The sequence below is a fragment of the Carassius carassius genome, chromosome 26 (genome assembly GCF_963082965.1).
Source record: "Carassius carassius chromosome 26, fCarCar2.1, whole genome shotgun sequence".
Lineage (NCBI taxonomy): Eukaryota > Metazoa > Chordata > Actinopteri > Cypriniformes > Cyprinidae > Carassius > Carassius carassius.
In genome coordinates, this window is record NC_081780.1 from 9,584,338 (window position 1) to 9,605,779 (window position 21,442).

The 21,442-nt window shown below is 39.1% G+C and overlaps 1 protein-coding gene across 2 annotated transcripts in view; it reads left to right on the forward strand.

The window, feature by feature from the left end:
- Positions 1 to 15,543: 15,543 nt before the first annotated feature.
- Positions 15,544 to 21,442, forward strand: part of LOC132105729 (protein shisa-like-1a) — a 30,260-nt gene continuing 24,361 nt past the window's right edge. For both annotated transcript variants that reach the window (XM_059511082.1, XM_059511083.1), the window contains exon 1: positions 15,544 to 15,767. The gene's annotated coding sequence lies outside the window, so the exon portion shown is untranslated. The remainder of the gene's footprint in view (positions 15,768 to 21,442) is intronic.

Consider the following 21,442-nt stretch of genomic DNA (forward strand, 5'->3'; position numbering starts at 1 on the left):
AATGAATGACCAAATTCGTGTGAAAACACAAAAACAGAATTTTTAGAAAAGGTAACTATGTTGCGTTTACTGTTTTCTGCAACACAGACTGATTGGACAAACATGCTACTTTTTTTTTAAACATTCCTTTACATACAGTACAATTCACTGACATTTCCAGCTGAAATTAACACTATTGCAGAAGTAAAATAAATTTTTACAGAAATTCTGATTACAGGGCCAGATTATCAATTAATAAAGACTTTGTTTACACCTGGTTCCTTAAACAATAGCCAAGCTAACAAGGAATGTTCTTTATTAATATTTTATATACAGTATATTCTCATTATTCTGAGAGACAAAATCCTTAAGATGTTATTTGTAGTTGATGAACATGATAAGTACCATTTTCATAACCTTTGAATAACATAAAATTTGACATTGTGATGTTGTACAATATAAAAAAATAAACATTCAAATAACATTATATTTTGGGTAAACAAAGTTAGTAGAATGTTTTAAGAAATGTTCTTAAACGTGCCTTTAAATAATGTTATAATCAAAACAAGAAAACTGGACATTATAATATTCTCATAATATATATATATATATATAAAAAAACTTCAAATAATGTTAAATTTAGAGTGAAAACAAAGCTAGTAAAATGTTGTAAGAAATGTTTTTGTAACCTTTAAATAACTTTATAACAAGGACAAGAGAACTGGACATTTCAATATTTTATTTCAAAACAATGTTCCCACAACATTACCCTGCACTTATATCCATATATATCCATAAAACACTTTTATCATTAGTGCATTATTTGTAAACACATAAAGCACAAAATTTGTAAACCGCATTTCACAAAAACTGTATATATATTGTATATATACTGCTATATACTGAATATGGCTTTTCTGGCTTGGTAAACTTGCTCAGTAGCTCACCTGGTATAGCACTGCACTTGCAATGCAGAGACTTGTAGAAGCAGGCGAATATGTCATGGTTGTGTCAGCAAATATGTTTTTATCTCATGTTTGTTTTTGCTTACACTTGGTTAAGTTTAGGTTAGAATTTAGTGTAGATGGTAAGTTAATTTCAAACATAATAGAGAATTAGCCTTTTAGCGCCACTCACCATATATTTCATTTTTAAACTGACACGAAACACACAACAACCAACATAATAAAACATTGCCAGACTCACATTAGTCTGTTTTGGATCAAATTTAACAGATGGTTAGTGGCAATCATTGGACATATCACATTGAAAGTGTGATGAAATGCACAAAATATCATAATATCATATTGCAAGACAAAGTTGCATGTTTTTTTTCTAGTGAGCCAAGCTTTGTTTTCTTTCTTATTGTGTTTGATTATACTCAAAGTTACAGAAACCCCCTGACTGCATGTTCCTCCATCAACGACATCTATTTAACACTGTAAATGCAACACATTCCCAGCCACTGCCGCTTTAAGAATCCTTTAAATGTTATTAATTGTCAATGGTTTTAACATTCCCCGGCTTCTCAGCCTTATCATTCTGAAAATAGCTCCACCTGATTAAGTTTATTGACTTTGTGGATCTCGTTTTCTCATTAACAGCGATGCCAGTCAGAGCTTGGTGAAAATAGTTTTCAGCAGAATTCAGCAAAAGAAAAAATTATTCATTTAATAAGGCCCTTTTTGTCTCCAGGGATCCAATTTTCCCGTAGCTCCCAAAACTTTCCTCACATGTTGCCATTTCAGTGATAACATTTTCCGTCCCGAAGCCTGCTCATCTGGTACAGGGTGACAGATGGTGACCTACCAGCAAATACAATTCACGGGTCAGTGATACACCAGGCATTGGCATAAAGGACACTCCTGCTGCTCTCGCTTGAACGATGGCAAATCACTCAGCGAGCTAAAAAGGATGGAAATGTCTGGCTTGTTTTTGAAGGAAGTCAAGTTTCTTTTTGACAGAAAAATAGCTTGAGAAATGTCATATTTGGTTTTACTCAGCCTTCAGAATATCTAATGTGTTTTTCTGAGCTGCTTGGTGAGCCATGTGTGAACACGTATACTAGTAGAAGGCGAGTAGAATTTTAATGCTGATTAAGCCTGATTAAATGCTTGAGAAAGCGAAGGTACTCATGCATACTCCTGATTAGCTGAGAGGAAGCATCATTCATGCAAACACCAATCATTAAGATGGACGAAGGTGATGATGATGATGATGGTGGTGTTGATGAGGATATTCCTTCAATGTTCAAACCTGCGTTCGGCACAATGCTTATAATCATTTCAACCCCTCTTCATCATTCCGTCCCCTCAATCCTTTTTCCTCTTTAATTATTTGTCTGACCTGTTGATTGCAATCTGCCATCAGTGCAAATGAGGCCATGTGAAGTATCTCCAAGCATCACCTGTTGCCCTGTGTCTCGAGATGAGGGGAGATTAAGAACTGGCAGGGTGGGATTGAACAAAAATAAACCAATGTTCAGTATCAGAAATATAGGGTTTGCACATATTCAGAAGGTCCAGCTTGGGATAAACTGGATTCTGCAGGTCTAACTATGTACATACAGGGATTTTACATTCATTTATCTATTAATTTTTATCAATTTTTTATCTATTTAAATAATTTATTTATATATATTTTTTTATTATATTATATATTTTAGTATAATGAACACAATTAATAAATGAATTAAATTATAATATTTATATAAAACAAAAGTAGCATAAAATACCACATTTATTTTTTTAAAATACTTAAATATTTGTAAATATTTTATTTGATTGTTGTAGAAGCATGCTGATTGACAGGATGACAGAAAATTGGCTCTAAAAGTCCATTTCATTTACTCACCAAGGGCTAAACTCTAAACTTCCTTACATATTTAATACTATTCATTTGCCATGCTCCAGCACTGGTATTTCCTTTAGGAAATGCAAATTTGGTTCATTACTACTTTTCCAGGAGGATAGTGTCAAATCAGCTTCCCACAACCAATTCCTCTGAAGGAAAAGATGGCGGTGAGAGCCTAATAAAATCACAGTGTGTTCTTGTCTTGCATTTTGAGTTTTTCTGATAACAGTTCACTCTGACAAGCCAAGCCAATCTGAGTGTGTATTTCTATGAGTGAAGAAAGAGGTGAAGAAAAGATACAACTGACAGAACATGAAGTCATTACAATTTCTAGATTCTCCTCAAGCTTCACTCTAATAAGCTTCTAAATGAGTCTACCCCAATGCAATCAACCTCTAATGAAAAGTAAGAGAAAATCATTTTATGGAATTCCTCTCAAATCCTAAGGCCCACTTCACCAGAGTAGATGCATCACCACAGACAAGCTGATCGTGAATATCGACATTTACTGTATTATTAATGTTCAAAAATGCTCACTTGCGTCCACTGATTGTATTGCTTATTTGTATTGTTTTAGCACCTGATTCAACTACAGAAATTATGCAAATCAAGTAATGCCACAACAAAAATAATTCCACACTTAAACTTTAAAAAAAAAGTAGATGTGAGAGCGATTGTTTCTGTTTTGCCGTAGGTTAATCTCATAAATACTTTTATTGCACCATGCACTTTTCTGGGAAAAGCAAGAGCGTAGCAGTAAGCCCCAAACAGCTCGACGACTCAGGCTGCATCTATAAAAGAAATGTGTATTTTTTTAATAAATAAGTAAAATGAATAAAAGTTTTCATGAACGGCAGAATGGGGCCAGAACAGCTGCTTTGTGTTTGCATGCGCCTTTAAACTTTGTCCTCTTCCAGCACTCTTGGGTTGGATTAACAGGCTTAATCGCATCAAAACGAGGATAGTCTTATAATCGTTCGAGGGGTTCTAAACTCTTTTTAGATTATTTTTGGCCCGAAAAGCTCTTGCCCCTTTAGTATCCATTTCCATCCACCTCTAATCTTTTTTCATCCCACATGATTGGTTGGTAATATCCCATAACCTGCACATATCCATCAGCCAGCTTTCTGCAGGTACCAATAATAAATCATTAGCTCTGTGACAGTCACAATCACAGCAAAAGCATCAGCAATGTCACTTTCTCAGGTCTGGTATCACCTTCAGTTATCGTGCAGGTCTGGACATCGGCCAGCGTTTCTTTGGAGCCTGAGGTGATGTATCTATTTATACTAATTGTCCTCCAAGGACATGTTAGCATGCACTTTCTATGGATCTATGCCTCGATGACCTTGTGAAGGTACTATGCAGCAAACATGAAGACAGGGAGACCTACAGTAAAGGAAAGGCAGTAGTGGTTATGAGTTTGATGTTTGGGCATAAAGGGTACCGACACTAATTATGAATGCATGAATTATTAACTGAAATTTAATCTGAAACCAGCCTAAAGAGGTTGGACAGTCTCAACCCAGCTGGCCTACCAGCTAAACCAACCTAAACCAGACCAAAAAGAGAGTTTGGACTGAAGTAAGCAGGGATACTAAAAAAAAAAAAAATGGAGAAAAGTCAAAGTGTTTCCATACTTACTAGAGACAGGCACATAATGTTGTACTGTGTTTGAGCCAGGAAAAAGCACTATATTTCTGCATCTTCATACATGTTATCCTCAGAGTCCAGCTGTAATGCTTGATAGTCATGTGTTCCAACTCCTCTGTAAAGAAGAACAAAAATAGATCTTGTCCTCCACCCACACACCCCTCACACTGATCCATTCATTTACTTTTCTCCTTTTTCTCCTCCCACTTAGATTTAACATTACATCACAATCAAGTGCTTTTGTCAGGTGCTGAATGACTTGAATGAAACTCATCATTAGGGAAGTGAACATCTGGATACATATATGCCACCTTCATTGATGTTGAACCTTATTTGATAAAATTATTTTTTGCAACCATATATATATATATATATATATATATATATATATATATTTCATGATACTATTGTAGATAATTTGGCAGTGCCCAAATTTTAGGGCATGTCATGTGAAGACCGAAGATGCTCTGTTTTTGCTTCTGTATAATAAACTGTACGCAGACACTAACACTCATTCAGTCTTTCAAATGAAGTCTTGTAAACAGCTGTGTTTGTCTTGCCATGGCAACAGAGCGGTGGTGATGACAGTGCTTGCCATCTCTAAACATATCCAAATAATATCAGGGGGAGGAGTTCTTTTAAATTAAACATACTATCTAAACCCTGACCTTGTGTGTCAATGATCTGCAAACTCCCGAAATTACTATAACCAACTGAATGCACTGCGCTCTGTATGGATCAACTGACATCTGGACAAAGCAAAAAACAAAAAAATTCATTTAGCAAATTAAGTGCAAACCTTACGATGGAAGTATGATCACAAAATCTATGAAAATCTGGAGGATTTCTATACACTTTTTTTTGTATACAAACTATATGTGTATGATTAATCGTATTAATATTAATAGTTAACTATAGTGTTTTAAAATTATTATGTATAAATTATTATAAAAAAATTGCTTACTTATATTATATTATTTTTGTGATTATTTATATTCAACCATTTTAAATAATCAATCATAACTGTTTAATTATTGTATATAAATATATTAATTTTAACTGTTATTATATATTTGTATTGTCATTATTATCTTATACTGTAATATTCTTATTTTAATAATACATTGCATTTGTTATACAAATGATTAGACTTAATATTAAATATATCAATATTATTTTTAGATAAATTATAATTTTTTTGTTATTTTATTCTTTTTTTTTATCTACTGTATACTTGAATCACATTGCACATAGTACTTTTAAGAACTGATGTCTAAAATATAGCCAAACCTAAAAAGTATTAGTTACGAACAGACACTTTAAAAGTGTCCCAGCTGTTAAACGTTTAAGGTACAGCTGTGAAACTATAGCTGTTCTCTCCTGAGTCTCCTTTACCTTGCCTAAAGCCTTTCAGCTTTTGTTACTCATTGGTTGTGTTCTGCTGCTCATGGCACACATCCATTCTTACATCACTCCGTCCTTAATATAGTACATTTAACACATTGCCTTCAGAAACCTAATGGAAGAAGAGTATTTGCTCCCACTTGTCCTGATGAGGCCAACTTTAATATAACAATGGCTGTCTGCCTCAAAACTGTGCAGAATAATTCATGTCAGTCTGCAAGCACAATATGCATCAGCACTGACAGATTTTCCACAATAATCATGATTAAATCGCTTATTATAAAATGATTAATCACAGACGACCAGAATACTATCGCAGAACTAGGACTAATATGTGTTTTCTTCCATTGTTGTTCCTCAAAGAAGCACACCATATGCTACAATAAAATACTGGCACATTTACAAGACTGTAAAGCATACACACCCTCAAATGTGCTAAATGATGTATATTAAATCGATGCACTATTAGCACAGAGGTTTACACACTGCAGATTGATTTACCTTTAATTAGCAGTTCTTTGGAGATCAGGAAAAATGTGCTGCTAAATTTATTCGGTGTGATTAGAAAGAGAGCAAGACGCTGTCTTCAGATCACTGATTTTTAAACCATCTGTCTCACAAGAACCAAAAGCATAAATCTAGTAGCTGTCAAGCTTTTTAATAAAATCAAAATAAGAAAAAAAAACTTGATTCCAGCTTTTAAGAAAGCTCTTCCTCGGTAGGATTAGGACCTTTTTATTCCATCTTTTTTGCCAAATATATGACGAAAAAAAATAGTTGCTTTCTCAGTTGGTCCCCAGGCGAGCGCTACTTTGGTTTTTGTGGCAGAAATTCACAATACACTCACCAATATGGATTTAAAAATTTATCTTTTCCTGCTTGCTTTTTCAGTCTCTATCTCAGTATGTTCTTCCAGGCAGCTGGTGATGTTGATAAAAGCCAGCTACACTAACAGGAAGGTGAGGAGGAGGTCTTTGTTAAACTGTATTTCACCTGATAAACTTTGGCAGGAGCAAATACCTCCATCAGGTTCCATCTCTTTCCATTTGCATTCCTTGCCATCTTTATCTGTCTCTCTGCTTCTAATCACCTCGATTTCTTTCTGATGCTCTTTATAAGTGGAGTCCAAAAAGCTGGCCACAGTATAAAACGTTACAACATATGGGCGGCTTTGGGGGCGATGAGAAATAAAGTAACTATTTCTAACATATATTGAGGAAAGCATGTACTAACATACATGACAAGACATCAAAATAGACTTTTTTGACAACAGTTTTAGTTTTTATTCTCTCTCTTTTATTCACTTTGTGTATTGTCTGTAATGTATCCTCCTCACCCATTCATTATATCCCCAGACCTGCTGTTCCTTCAAGATGTGTGTCATTCTGCTACAAAAAAAGAGCTGTAGATGTAGATTTGTAGATTTAATTCAAAAAGATGTAGATTTGAGCTGTAGATTTAATTCAAAAAGAAAGAATAAGACACTTGTAGCTCCAGGAGGGGGTTAAGGCCAAAATAACAAACAAAAAAAAGGGGATGCTAACTGCCCTTGTCACCCCTAGACACAGAGGGGGACGTAACATATTTGGGGGCTCGTCCGGGATAGATAGATAGATAGATAGATAGATAGATAGATAGATAGATAGATAGATAGATAGATAGATAGATAGATAGATAGATAGATAGATAGATAGATAGATAGATTTGGATCCTGTCTGTAATGCAATGTCATCAATAAGGTAGGTAGACACTTATTTGAAGCTTAACCTCATCAAGATTTCTCAAGCTGTGCTGACAGACACATTTGCTCGTGTGCAATCAGATACTGCTGCATCTTCACAATTTCACGTGTGCAGCTCATCAAACTGAATCATGCTCATTTGTGGCAGGGTTTCAGAGTGAATGGTGAACATGTGTTTGTTGATGTGGGTGTGACATTGGAGATATTTTAATAACTGTGAGCAAATGTAAGCTATTAAATGTGAACATGATATCGAACTGCATCTGCTGGCGTGTATGTTGGGAGAGAGGGATTGAGAAGGAGGAAACACACTTGTAGAAAAGTTTGTGTGGGTATTCATGGTGTGTGCGGTGCGTGTCATGCGGACTGCAGAGGTGTGTCATAATGCAGCTGTCCTGCTTCAGGTGCTCGATGCAGTACTGCGTATTGCAGAAGCATTCTGCTGCAAAGGTGTGTAAGGGTGTTTTAGTGAATGAATGTGGGACAGTTTAGATGGAAACTCAATGGAAAAACGTGCCTGTGGAGACATAAATTCTGCTAAATAATATTACATTGAATATAAAATTTTTTAACACTTTCAAAGTGAAATGTCCAGTGAATGACCTACACTAAACCTACCTTAAACCTATCAGATGATGCTAACAAAAGGAAATGTAAGATAGAAATCAATTTTCTGATGAAACCATTGCATTTTATCTCGCTTTTATCATGATTTGTGTTTCAATGGACGCAATGCTGTACCAGGTGAGCTACTGAGCAAGTTTACTAAGTCAGAAAAGCCATATACATGGATCTGTTTATGTGACACAAAGACTGATCTATAATAGAGATCAGTGGACACAAACATCAAAATGTATTTGTGTACAAATCATGCACTGTGATAAAAGTGTGTCGAGGTCATTACATATTTTTGTTCAAGGAACCATGTGAAAATAAGTTTTTATTTATTGATAACTGCACTAATCATAATTTGTGTGAAAAGGAATAAAAATAGTTGTATTTAACTGCCATTAGTGCTCGGTTCACTTAGAAACTGCAGTTAGTTGTGAGTTGAAGGCAAGCTTTTGGAGAAATCTAGGTTGAGGGATATTTTTTCAATGAGCCTATAGGTTGAAACAAATCAGGATTGTGCTATTAATTTAAATAATAAATCAATGGGAACTGACAGTACCTTTCTTGTTTTTCGAACACAAACAAATTAGAAACAGTAACAGTTTAAACTTTCCTGTTTTCAGAGGACATGGTGAAAAGTTGAATTTTTTCCATGTTTGTTTTAGATTGACCTCACAAATTAATTTGGAATCTCCAAACCCGGATTGAGCCATTGTGTTCCCATAAAGGCTGAATGATTATTTTAGCATCTATGTCTATAAAAATTTGTTCATGATGTTCTTTTAGTTTATTGGTTTTAAGAGAAACATACGTTTCTTGTTTCGCTGCAGCTCAACAGGTCTTTAATACTAAGACATGTCCTCAAATGGCATCTAAAAATAGTAATCTTTACTAAATATTTAACATATGTGTGGCAGGGGAGGTGTGGTTTAGCGAGGTCTGCGACGGGAGAGAGAGTGAGGAGATCAGCGGTGGTAAGTGAGTTAAGTGAGAGACAAGTGACACCTGCTTCTCATTGCAGTGATTGGCGTGGGGAAGCAGTATTTAAGCCAGCTGGGAACCAGAGACAAAAGAGAGACCTGAGGACTCGTGGGAGGAAGCGACCGACAGAAAGCGAGAGCCTGAAAGTATCAATGTTATGATTTATGCGCATGTGGCGCGACTGGCTGGAGCTGCGAGCCGACCACGAACATCGGTTTCAGGCAATGATGCAGGTCCAGCGGGAGGACCGCGAGCTGTTCCGGAGCATGCTGGACCGGGAGGTTCGGACGAGGTCGGCCTCCCTCAGTTCCAGCCCTGCTGCCCACATGCCTCTTACGAAGATGGGGCCAACAGATGATCCGAAAGCGTTCCTCGATTTGTTTGAGAGGACGGCCGAGGCGTGTGGGTGGCCGGAGGACAGCTGGCCGGTCCGGATAATTCCGCTGCTGTCAGGGGAGGCCCAGAAGGCTGCTCAACAACTGCCCGTCCAGAACCTCCTGGTATATGCAGACTTAAAAAGAGCAGTGCTCCAAAGGGTCGGCCTCAGCCCCGAGCAGCACCGTCAACGCTTCCGGTCGCTAGAACTGACCGAAGCGGGCCGGCCCTTTGTCTTAGCCCAGCAGCTCCGAGACTCCTGCCGCAAATGGCTGTTGGCCGGAGGAAGCGACGCCGAGACCATTATCAACACCGTGGTGCTGGAGCAGTTCATCTCACGTCTCCCGAAGAGGACTGCTCAGTGGGTCCAGTGCCACCGGCCGGCGTCGCTGGATCTGGCCATCCAACTGGCGGAGGATCAGCTGGCGGCGTGTTCCGGGGTCGGCGAACCCCTTCCATCTGTCTCTCTCTCTCTCTCCCCCCCCCCTCTCTCTCTCCTCTTTCTCCAAAGCCTGTCCCTTTACCCAGGTCTCGGTACACGGGGCCACCGAGGGCCGCACCCCGTTGGAGAGCAGGGACGGAGCCGGCCGCCATGTCACGGGGTCCGGCCAGGGGAATGGGGCCGCCGCACGGGGAGGGACTGGCTGAGCTACCAGCTGCTTCCCCACGTCAATCACCTGACCCACTTCCAACCACTAGGGTGGCGGGGAGGCCTGGGCCGGCCTGCTGGCGTTGCGGGGATCCGGGGCCATTTCGTGGACCGGTGCCCGGTTATGGAGGTGGGGACGTGGGTCCGGATCCCGGACGACCCGCAGGCTGGCCCCGATCAAGCCGGGTTGTACCAAATACCCGTGAGTATTAAGGGGGGTACCTATCAGGCTTTGGTGGATTCAGGTTGTAACCAGACCTCCATCCATCAAAGCCTGATACAATCCGGGGCATTGGATACGGGCCGCGTGGTTAAGGTGAGGTGTGTGCACGGGGATATAGTGGAATACCCCATAAAAACCATAGGCATCAAATTTAGGGGACAAAAGCATTATGTGGAGGTGGCCGTTAGTCCGCGCCTCCGGCATCCACTAATCTTGGGTACCAATTGGCCAGCTTTTGAACAATTATTGGGGTGTTTAACAGTGGATGCCTCTGGGAAAAAGAGAGGCCCGGTTGGCGGGGCGTGCGCTCAGGTGGGAGAATCTGTACCCGGACCCAGTGGGGAAGCTTCAGGGGAACCGAGCGAGTTGGCGAGGCTAAACCTTTCCAGTCGCGATGACTTTCCCCTGGAGCAGTCCCAGGATGAGACCCTTAAACATGCATTCGAGCAGGTCCGTTCCATCGATGGGCAGGTCCTCCATCCTGACCGCGCGCTCTCTTATCCGTATTTTGCCGTTATTAAGGACCGGTTGTATCGAGTGACCCATGACGCTCAGACAAAGGAAGATACGGCCCAATTATTAGTACCTAAGAGCCGTCGGGAAATGCTTTTCCAGGCGGCACATTGCAATCCAATGGCGGGGCATTTAGGTATGACAGCCACGCTAAATCGTCTAATGACCCGATTTTTTTGGCCGGGCATTCACGAGAACGTCCGCAGATGGTGCGCGTCGTGTCGGGAATGTCAGTTGGTGAACCCACCGGCCACCCCAAAAGCGCCGTTGCACCCTCTACCTCTAGTGCAGGTCCCCTTCGAACGAATTGGTATGGACCTCATCGGGCCATTAGAACGATCCGCACGGGGACATCGTTTTGCGTTAGTCATAGTGGACTATGCAACACGATATCCCGAAGCAGTGGCGCTCCGCAATATCTCGGCGAAGAGTGTGGCGGACGCCCTGTTTCGTTTAATCTCCCGCGTGGGAATCCCAAAAGAGATTCTCACGGACCAAGGCACCGCGTTTATGTCACGCACGTTACGCGAATTATACGAATTATTGGGCATTAAAGCCGTACGGACCAGCGTCTATCACCCACAAACAGGTTTAACGATTTAATCGCACTTTGAAAACAATGATTCGTAAATTCGTACAAGAAGACGCGAAAAATTGGGATAGATGGCTAGAGCCCCTCTTATTCGCTGTGCGCGAGGTCCCCCAAGCCTCCACGGGGTTTTCCCCCTTCGAGCTTCTTTACGGACGCCAGCCCCGCGGGGTGCTGGACGTCCTGAAAGAAACTTGGGAGGACGGACATTCGGATAGCAAAAATGAAATTCAGTATGTCATGGACCTGAGAGCAAAACTCCATACACTGGGGCAGCTCTCAATGGAGAATTTGCTTCAGGCCCAGGGCAGACAAAGCCAGCTGTATAACAGGGGAACTAAGCTCCGAGAATTTGCACCGGGAGATAAAGTGCTCGTATTACTGCCAACCTCCAGCTCCAAATTATTATCAAAGTGGCAAGGACCCTTTGAGGTCACACAGCGAATAGGCGATCTCAATTATGAAGTAGTACGAACAGACAGAGGCGACTCCAGGCAAATTTACCACCTCAACCTCCTTAAAAAATGGAGCGAAGAGGAGTCAGTGTTGCTAGCGACGGCAGTGAGCGGAGAGGAGGATCTCGGGCCAGAGGCGATCATTAAAGAAAAATCCCTCGCCCTGGCCCCGGGAGGGGATCACCTCTCGCCCTCGCAGCTCACTGACATTGGACAGTTACAGTCCGAATTTGCAGACGTGTTTTCGCCTCTACCTGGTCGTACTAATCTGATTCAGCACCATATTGAGACAGAGCCGGGCGTGGTGGTTCGCAGCCGGCCATATAGACTACCTGAACACAAGAAAAAAGTGGTTCAGACAGAATTAGAGGCGATGCTGGGGTTAGGAGTAATCGAGGAGTCCCACAGTGATTGGGCGAGCCCAATTGTTTTGGTCCCTAAAACGGACGGCTCGGTGCGATTTTGTGTGGACTATCGCAGGGTGAACGCAGTGTCAAAATTTGATGCTTATCCAATGCCACGGATTGACGAGTTGCTCGATCGGTTAGGTACGGCTCACTTTTATTCGACATTGGACTTGACAAAAGGATATTGGCAGATCCCCTTATCTCCCATGTCTAGAGAAAAAACAGCCTTCACCACGCCGTTTGGTTTACACCAATTTGTGACGCTTCCGTTCGGCTTGTTCGGGGCCCCCGCTACGTTCCAGCGTCTCATGGATCGAGTGCTGCGCCCGCATGCTGCATATGCCGCCGCCTACCTGGATGATATTATCATTTATAGTGGCGACTGGCGGCGGCATATGGAGCATGTGAGGGCTGTCCTCGAGGCGCTGAGACGGGCGGGGCTAACGGCCAACCCGAAGAAGTGCGCGGTTGGGCGGGTGGAGGTAAGGTATCTGGGCTTCCACTTGGGTCACGGGCAAGTGCGTCCCCAAATTGACAAGACGGCAGCAATTGCGACTTGCCCCAGACCCAAGACCAAAAAGGAGGTGAGGCAGTTCCTGGGGCTGGCGGGATATTATAGGAGATTTATTCCTGGTTATTCGGACCTCACTAGCCCCCTGACTGACCTCACTAAAAAGGAGGTACCAGATACGGTCCAATGGACGGAGCGGTGCCAACAGGCCTTTACCCGAGTTAAGGCTGCCCTGTGTGGTGGACCGCTCCTGCACTCTCCTAACTTTTCTCTCCCCTTTTTGTTGCAGACTGACGTGTCGGACAGGGGGCTGGGCGCGGTCCTGTCCCAGGAGGTGGGGGGGGAGGATCGCCCGGTGCTGTACATTAGCCGGAAGCTCTCTAAGAGAGAGGCTAAGTACAGCAACATAGAAAAGGAGTGTTTGGCCATCAGGTGGGCGGTCCTCACCCTACGTTACTACCTCCGGGGCCGGGAGTTCACCCTCTGCTCGGACCACGCGCCCCTCCAGTGGCTCCACCGCATGAAGGATACCAACGCGTGAATCACCCGTTGGTATCTAGCTTTACAGCCATTTAAGTTCAAGGTGATTCACAGGCCGGGGGCGCAGATGGCTGTGGCCGACTTCCTCTCCAGGAATGGGGGGGGGGGGGGTGGGGGTTGGGGGCTGCAGGCCGGATGGCTCCCCGGCCTGAGTCGGGCGGTGGGGGTATGTGGCAGGGGAGGTGTGGTTTAGCGAGGTCTGCGACGGGAGAGAGAGTGAGGAGATTAGCGGTGGTAAGTGAGTTAAGTGAGAGACAAGTGACACCTGCTTCTCATTGCAGTGATTGGCGTGGGGAAGCAGTATTTAAGCCAGCTGGGAACCTGAGACAAAAGAGAGACCTGAGGACTCGTGGGAGGAAGCGACCGACAGAAAGCGAGAGCCTGAAAGTATCAATGTTATGATTTATGCGCATGTGGCGCGACTTTGTTTTCCGTTCTTTTGATCAGTATAATAAAGTTCCCACGAGCCTCAGTACGCCGACTCTGGTCTCCTTCCTTCTCTGCCATACGAACTTTTATCATTACAATATGTTACCTGAATGCATTTATATGACCTTTCTAGCTCTTAAGCTTCTGTTTCATATTCCAGCTTCACACAGAGATCAAGCAAGAATAAATGCAATACTGATGCTTTACAACCGAGAGGGCTGAACTGAACTGTATTACAATTGGGTTTTGAATGTTCTCACTTGGGTCATATGAGGACAGAAAGATCTTGACCTCACGCACACACATGCTATTCATCTCTCTCTCTTTCTCCTTTTTCTATCAGGAAAGGAAGATCTTCGTCCATGGAACGGGTGATTTTGAGCTACACCGAGGAGGACGATTGTGTATGTGTGTGTGTTTGAGAAAGACTGGTTGTCAGAATCACAAGCTGTCAGAATCACACCCAGACCATCCCTCATTAGTGAGCCAATACTGACCTTCTGCCTTCAACTGTTGGACTATATCCAGATCCTGCTACACATGTTAAAGAACTCACCAACTCACTCACTCTCTCTCTAACAAACACACACACACACAGAGATTCAGCAGCATTCACCCACTCATGTTTTTACCTATCTATCTATCTATCTATCTATCTATCTATCTATCTATCTATCTATCTATCTATCTATCTATCTATCTATCTATCTATCTATCTATCTATCTATCTATCTATCTATCTATCTATCTATCTATCTATCTATCTATGCAGCTGTCTATCTATCTGGAGTGATATACCAATATTACAATTCTATCTAATACCAATAAACTAATTTGTTTTCATTTTATGGCTGAATATTAAAATCTTATACTATGTAAATGAATTGTTATATATATATATATTAGTAATATTCATAAATTAACAACAACAATATAAAAAAACACTATAAATAAACCATTTTAAATACTACAAGTGTATTCACATTAAATACATGTATAGTATGCACTATGAAAAATGGCAATTCATTAGTTATTAGTGTTTTTTTTTTTATTAACTTTTGAGCATTAGTTCATGGCAAAAGTAAAAACACCCCAAAATGACCATGCATAATGAAATATCTAATACGTACACACATATCTAATATGGGCTAATTAAAGTAAAGTAAAAACTGTAATATCGACCAATATGTTAGCGCTATATTGTGCAAAATAAAAACAGAAAAACTGAATGATTTTACAAAATTATTAAATCGATTTTGAATGTTTGCTGCATGAAATTAAAATAAAATGTAAACATTTTCTAAAATTAATTACTTTTTTATTTGTTAATTCATTTACTCATGCATTTCTTGTTGATATTTTCTCATGATTTAAACTCTTGGGTGGGGGGTGTACTTCAAGAACTGAAAATATTTTCTGCATTTTGAAATTGAAAACATTTTTCATGTTTTTCCCATGGAGATGGACCTTTGACTGCTCCACACAATGTAGGTGATTTCAGGTTTTACTATCCTCTCAATGTAGGCAAAACCTTACCCACACCCACACACACACATACACACACACACACACAAACACCCCTCCCTCTGCCTCTCACTCTCTCGCTTGCTCTGTCTGTGCTCAGTTTAAGTGCAGGGACCCAGCACATGGAAGGTAGAGGGCAGAAGTGCATGTTTCCTCTCCTCCCCTTTACCTCCGTTCATCTTCTCTTTCCGATGACAGGCTGAACACAGTGGAAACAGCAGGATGAGTGTGTACCTGTGTGTTTATGCCGTACTCCATCAGAGAGCCTCATTCAACATGCTATAACATCAGGCAAACTAGCTCTACAAGAGAGAAAGACACAGAAAGAGGTAAGACTGGCTCTGCTTCTCATTAACGAAAAAACACGCTTTTCTTTCTGTTTTCAAAAGCGCAGCCAAATGTTTAAATCACATGTGCTGAACTTGGAACAGACCTTTTGGTTTTATTGAACTCACAGGCAAAGTTGCGGTATGTTATTGGTATTTCTGAGCATTGATTGGGTGAAGAGGTTGACTGTTTTGAGCTAATGTGGAATATTGTGGGAACCGATATGTATCTCAATACGTCAGTGCTTCAAGCTTTATATGATTAGACAGGTTAAAGAGGAACTGCTAATTATTTGGATTTCCTGAGTGTCTGAATTTCCCTTTTGCTCGGCACTGGAAAGGAAACATCTAGAGAGATGGTAACTTGGAAACAAGTGAGTTTCTTGTTTTTACAATGTAAAGAACTTAGTCTTAGTCAACTGCAGATGTGCATCCATTCAGCCTCTGTCTGTATTTGTTGATGACAGAAGCATCCCAGCAGCAATTCACTACTAATAACTGGGTTCCCCACCTCTGTTATTTTACAGACTGTGTGCGAGTCTGCGTGTGTTTGACAGCTCTCTCGCCTGTGAGAGGTTGGGATGTCAGTTGGTGTACTCAAGCATACTTTAGTTTATCAGAATGCGTCCTCAGCTGAGCAGTGGTGAGTGATTTTGTTCGGAGTCCTCGAGCTGGTTTTTAAAGAGTGCCACAGGAACCCTCACAGCTCGATCAGACGCATCTAGTGTCAACATGACCAGAATACTACTGCTCTAAGCTTTTGGGTTTGGGATTCAATTATTAATTTTAATAATTAAAAAATATAAAATATAACATTAATATTCATTTTAATTATTTTAATAATAATAATTTGTTATTTTTATAAACTATTTTCTTCAATTAATTTAAATAGTTTTTAATAATTTTTAAATGTTTCAAAGCTAAATATTAAAACTAAATTCAATTAGGGGATAATAAACAGTCAGTTGGGGAAAGAAACAGAGCGATATACTTTACCTGACATGAAATATTAAATCTATTACTAATTGTATATATTTAAATACATGCATTGTATATAAATTAATGCTATATTATATTTCATTATCATACCTATACATTATTCTATGTAGATAAAAATGCTTTTCCTAATAGAGAAGACAAACCTCTAAGGTCATTCTCACTATGGTCTCACTAAGGCAACATTGTTTTATATTATATAATAAATTAGCTATTATTTTTTTATTTAATGATTTTGTTATGTGCCTTTGTAATTTTTTTACATTTGTATTTATATTTCTTTTTTTATTACAGTTTTAGTAATTGCAAACTTTTTCCCAGTTAGTTGCTTAAGGTAATGTTTTTATTTTTCACTTAAGTTTTCCGTCTAATATTTATATTCTATTTAAACTTTATTTCAATTGCAAAAAAAATATTTTTAATACTATTTTCAGGAACAATAACAACCCTGCACTATACAGTCGGTGATGTTCAGTTATCCGAATCTGCTCTCTGATAAACAACATTGCCATGGACAACAGCAAATATTAGGAAATATCTTCTGAATCCTGTGACTGACCAATCAGAATCAAGTATTTCATAAAGTAATAATATTAAATATCAACTGCTGATCTTTAATTTGCACATCACTGGAAAGGAAACACCTCAGCCCACACAGCGGGTTCAGTTTTTGTGACTCTACCTGAATGTCCAGCATGGGGTTAAAGGCTTCTTAAATCCCAAAGTTTAAATTCAGAAATGTGACATTATTATTTAGGAAACACTGTCTAGAAAATGTTCCCTCTTAATCAGAAGCCAAATTTAGGCTCCTAATTTTAGTCTCGACACGTCATCTCTCTGAGGTGAGAAATACATGTAGCAGGAGAACAAAGGGGCTAGTTTTAATGAGAGCCATATTTCAGCCCCCTTTTGCCCCAGTAGCACTGGTTATCTGCCTTTCACAGAGAAAAAGAGATTCTTCTCAATTACAAACAACCTGCTCTGGATGTCTCCGTTTGCTTTGAATACATGACTTGAAAGGCAAAAATCTTCTAATTTCTCTGAGGATGTCCAAGTCTTACACCTGATGCTCTGCTTTAAACACCGATCCGCCTGAGGCACTAGTAGCTTAAAGCTAAGAGCAGTCGATCACACTGCAGGTAAGTCTTCCCTCGGGTTCATGATGTACACACAGGACCATCAGAGTCGCTTAAAGACAGTGTGTGTGTGTGTCTTTCTGCATCATACTCAAACTACAGCAAAAAACTGACACAGAGGAACAATAAAATAGCTTTTTAGTAACACTGCAAAGAAAAACAAGAGGGCTTAATTTGACCGAGAACTGGGTAAATGGACAGAGAAAGAGGGGGGATAAAATCTATTTGCTGTCTTTCTCTCATTTAAATGGACAATCAATGCAGTCAACCTTTATGACTGAAAAACGTATAGGCTCAAAAGCTGGTCATAATAAAGCAACCAATTTATTATCATATTCTCCCCAGAGTCTTATTTTAGGATGGTTCCCATCAATGACTTTTTTCAATAAAACCTTTTAATGAATAGTGTCGTTATTATTACATATTTTTATAACATTAAAATAATAATATTGAATTATAATAAAGTAAATTTTAATTGAATAATAAACAACAACAACAATAGTTATTTTATTAGTATAACTATAAAAACGAATCACGTTATAAGTATATAAAATATATAATAATAATAATTTATTCATTATGATCATTTTAGTGTCTCATCTTTATTTTTAATATAGACAATTTTTATTTTAATAATATTAAAACAATTTATTTTGTATATTTAAAAGGATCATGATGATATAAAACATGTCAATAATAATAATAATGATGATGATCAAACAATAACAACGACAATATATATATATATATAAATATATATATATATATATATTTTTTTTAATATTACAACAACAGTCATTTTGTTGTTAGAATATAAAGCTTTAAATTATAAATACATGATAATATTAATAATAATAATAATAATGTTTCATTCTGAATGGCAGAGAGTTAATTCAAAGCAGAACACAACAATGCCAGTTGTCTGGTGTTTAAGGTGTTTGAAGGTGCCATTCTTTGTGGTTTTAGGTAAGGGGTATTGATGGTAACTATGGGGATGAGCAGAGAACAGACTGTACCATCTGCAGTGCTAATGACGTTAGTTCATGTTATCTAAATGTACCCGTCCCTCTCCTCAGTGTTCAACACATTCTCAATTCATCCTAACACATTAATCCCTGGACGCAGTTTTTTTTTTTTTTTTTTTTTTTTTTTAGACTACCAAAAGCATAAAAGTAAAAATCAAACATTTTTGTGAGCTGGACAGCAAACTTCATGTTTGACTTTATGGAAGTTTTTTTTTACAGTTTCCAGGCAGAAAGCAAAAGACCAATAACTAAGGGACATTCTGAAATTCTGTATCACTTTGCATTTGGTCCTGCGGTGCTTTTGAATATGAATAGTGCAATCGGGTAGTGAGCGTTGAGCACTATAGAGGCTCTTTTTGTGTGCCAGATCCCTCTCATACACATTTCAGAGACCTCTGAGAATATCAATCAGACTTAACGAGCAAAATTATCCAAAATCTTGATATAGTGGCTGACTCTTGAATTCAGTGCTTTCACATTCATTTTCCTTTAAAAGGAATGTCTAGAGAGTCTGACCAGTCAGATCAGGCACTTTACCCAACAAGTTTGGCTAGTTAGCATGATCCACTTAGCAACTGCCAATGCCAACTATAGCATTTTGTGAGCAAAAAAAGCATCTTTCTTCATAGACATTAAGAAGTAGATGTATTCTTTGCAAGCATATACATATTCTTTACTTGTCTGCTACGTCTGGGAGTCCTGCACCTAAAACTGCCTCTGAGATGAATGGGGACGCTAACCTCTCTTCAGGTATCGCAGACCTCCCCTACCCAATTCTGTCAAAAAACTCCCCTTGAAACCAAAAGAACAGAAAGGAACTTGTCTCAAAGGATGATGTTGAATCTTCTCCCAGTCTGGCATTGTTTCCCTCTAAACTGACATTAGTTTACAAAGCATGCTGTGATAAAAAATGAACTAGCGACAGAAAATTCACAAACTATTAGTAAGTAGCTACTCTATTATTCAATAGTCAGAGGCAGCGGGTGTGTGGAGGAGCATATGAATATAAATATGAATTGATCTTCAGAGAGGAACAATGACTTCAGCGCAGCTCTAGGAGAATTTTGTGAGTTCTCGTTTGCTCAGAGACATTCTCTCCTACATTTTCACACATGCACAAGGGTCCGGAGGGGATTGATAAACACAGTGCAGTGTAGCTCTGGGAGAAGAAAGTCCTTCACACTCTTCTGTGAAGCGCTATGTGATGTACTGCCAGGAGAGCCACTGCTAGTAGATTTGGACACAAATGTCAGAGATTTCAGAGCCATATGCACCACACTTCTGTTTCTGAGGGACTGATCCATCTGAGGAACACAATGTATCGTTCTGTGTTTTCAGTTTTGCTGAAAATATGGAAACCTTGGTCAGATTTTCACTTGTAAAACAAGAGCCATTCAAAGTACTACACCTGATACCAAAAGAAGATGTTTTTAAAATCTTGTTTTGTAAAGAAGAATTATAAAATTTAGGAAAAATAGTTTCTCTTTTTTGTTTGTTCTTAGAATATGTCTATACAATGTTCTTTTGAATGTCGCTGCTTTTCACTGTATGGACAAAAACTGTAAAAAACATTCTTCAAAATATGTTTTTTTATCATTAAAAAAATGATCATTGATGATTAAATTAATAAATAAAATATGTATTATCATTATTAAATAAAGTTAATAATTGACAATTTATGATTATTAAAGTAATTATTATAATTATTATAATTATTAATTATACATTATTATTCATTAATATGCTATAAATGTAAGTATGATTATTAAAATCAAATTAATAATTTGAATTTATTAAATAATATTATAATATTAATAATGATTTATATCATATAATTAAGTATATCATATTTTAAATATGTATAAATCAAGATGAATATATATCAATATATATTAACATTATATATAAAACATATGTAATACTAATTTTCTTATTTACAAAGCAGAATAAAAATATATTTTTCTTATTCTTGTTGTTGTTGTCATCGTTTGTTTTGTTGTCTTGTTTTTACTATACAAAACTCCACAGGCTTTTCCTGTGGACAAAACAGTCTTGAAACGGTCTTCAAAATATATTTTCCTTGTTACAAAAAAGAAAACAAGTCATACAGGTTTTTAACGCCATGAGTGTGAGCAAACAATTATGTCATTTTCCTTTTTGGCTAAACTGTCTCTTCATTCCTCACACACTTTCTGAATGCCTCTGAGTTTCCACGGTAACACTAAAGCTGTTTGCATGTGCGTAGGACAGTGTTTTTTCCCACCGTATGTTTTTTGTTTTCTGCTTTTAGCATGTAAAAGTGCAACTTTGGTTTCATCTGAGCCGCACAGCAGATGTCCGGTATCTCCTCAGACCTCGGCGGAGTATTAAAGCAACAATAAACACAAACAGAGCTGCTTTCTTTATACGATTAAGATATGAAGAGATCAGCTTTGACTTAAGGCATAATAACTGAGTAAACCTCATCTGGAATTCAGAAAAAGAGGGAAATCTGATTGTTGAGACTCAACAGTGTCTTTTT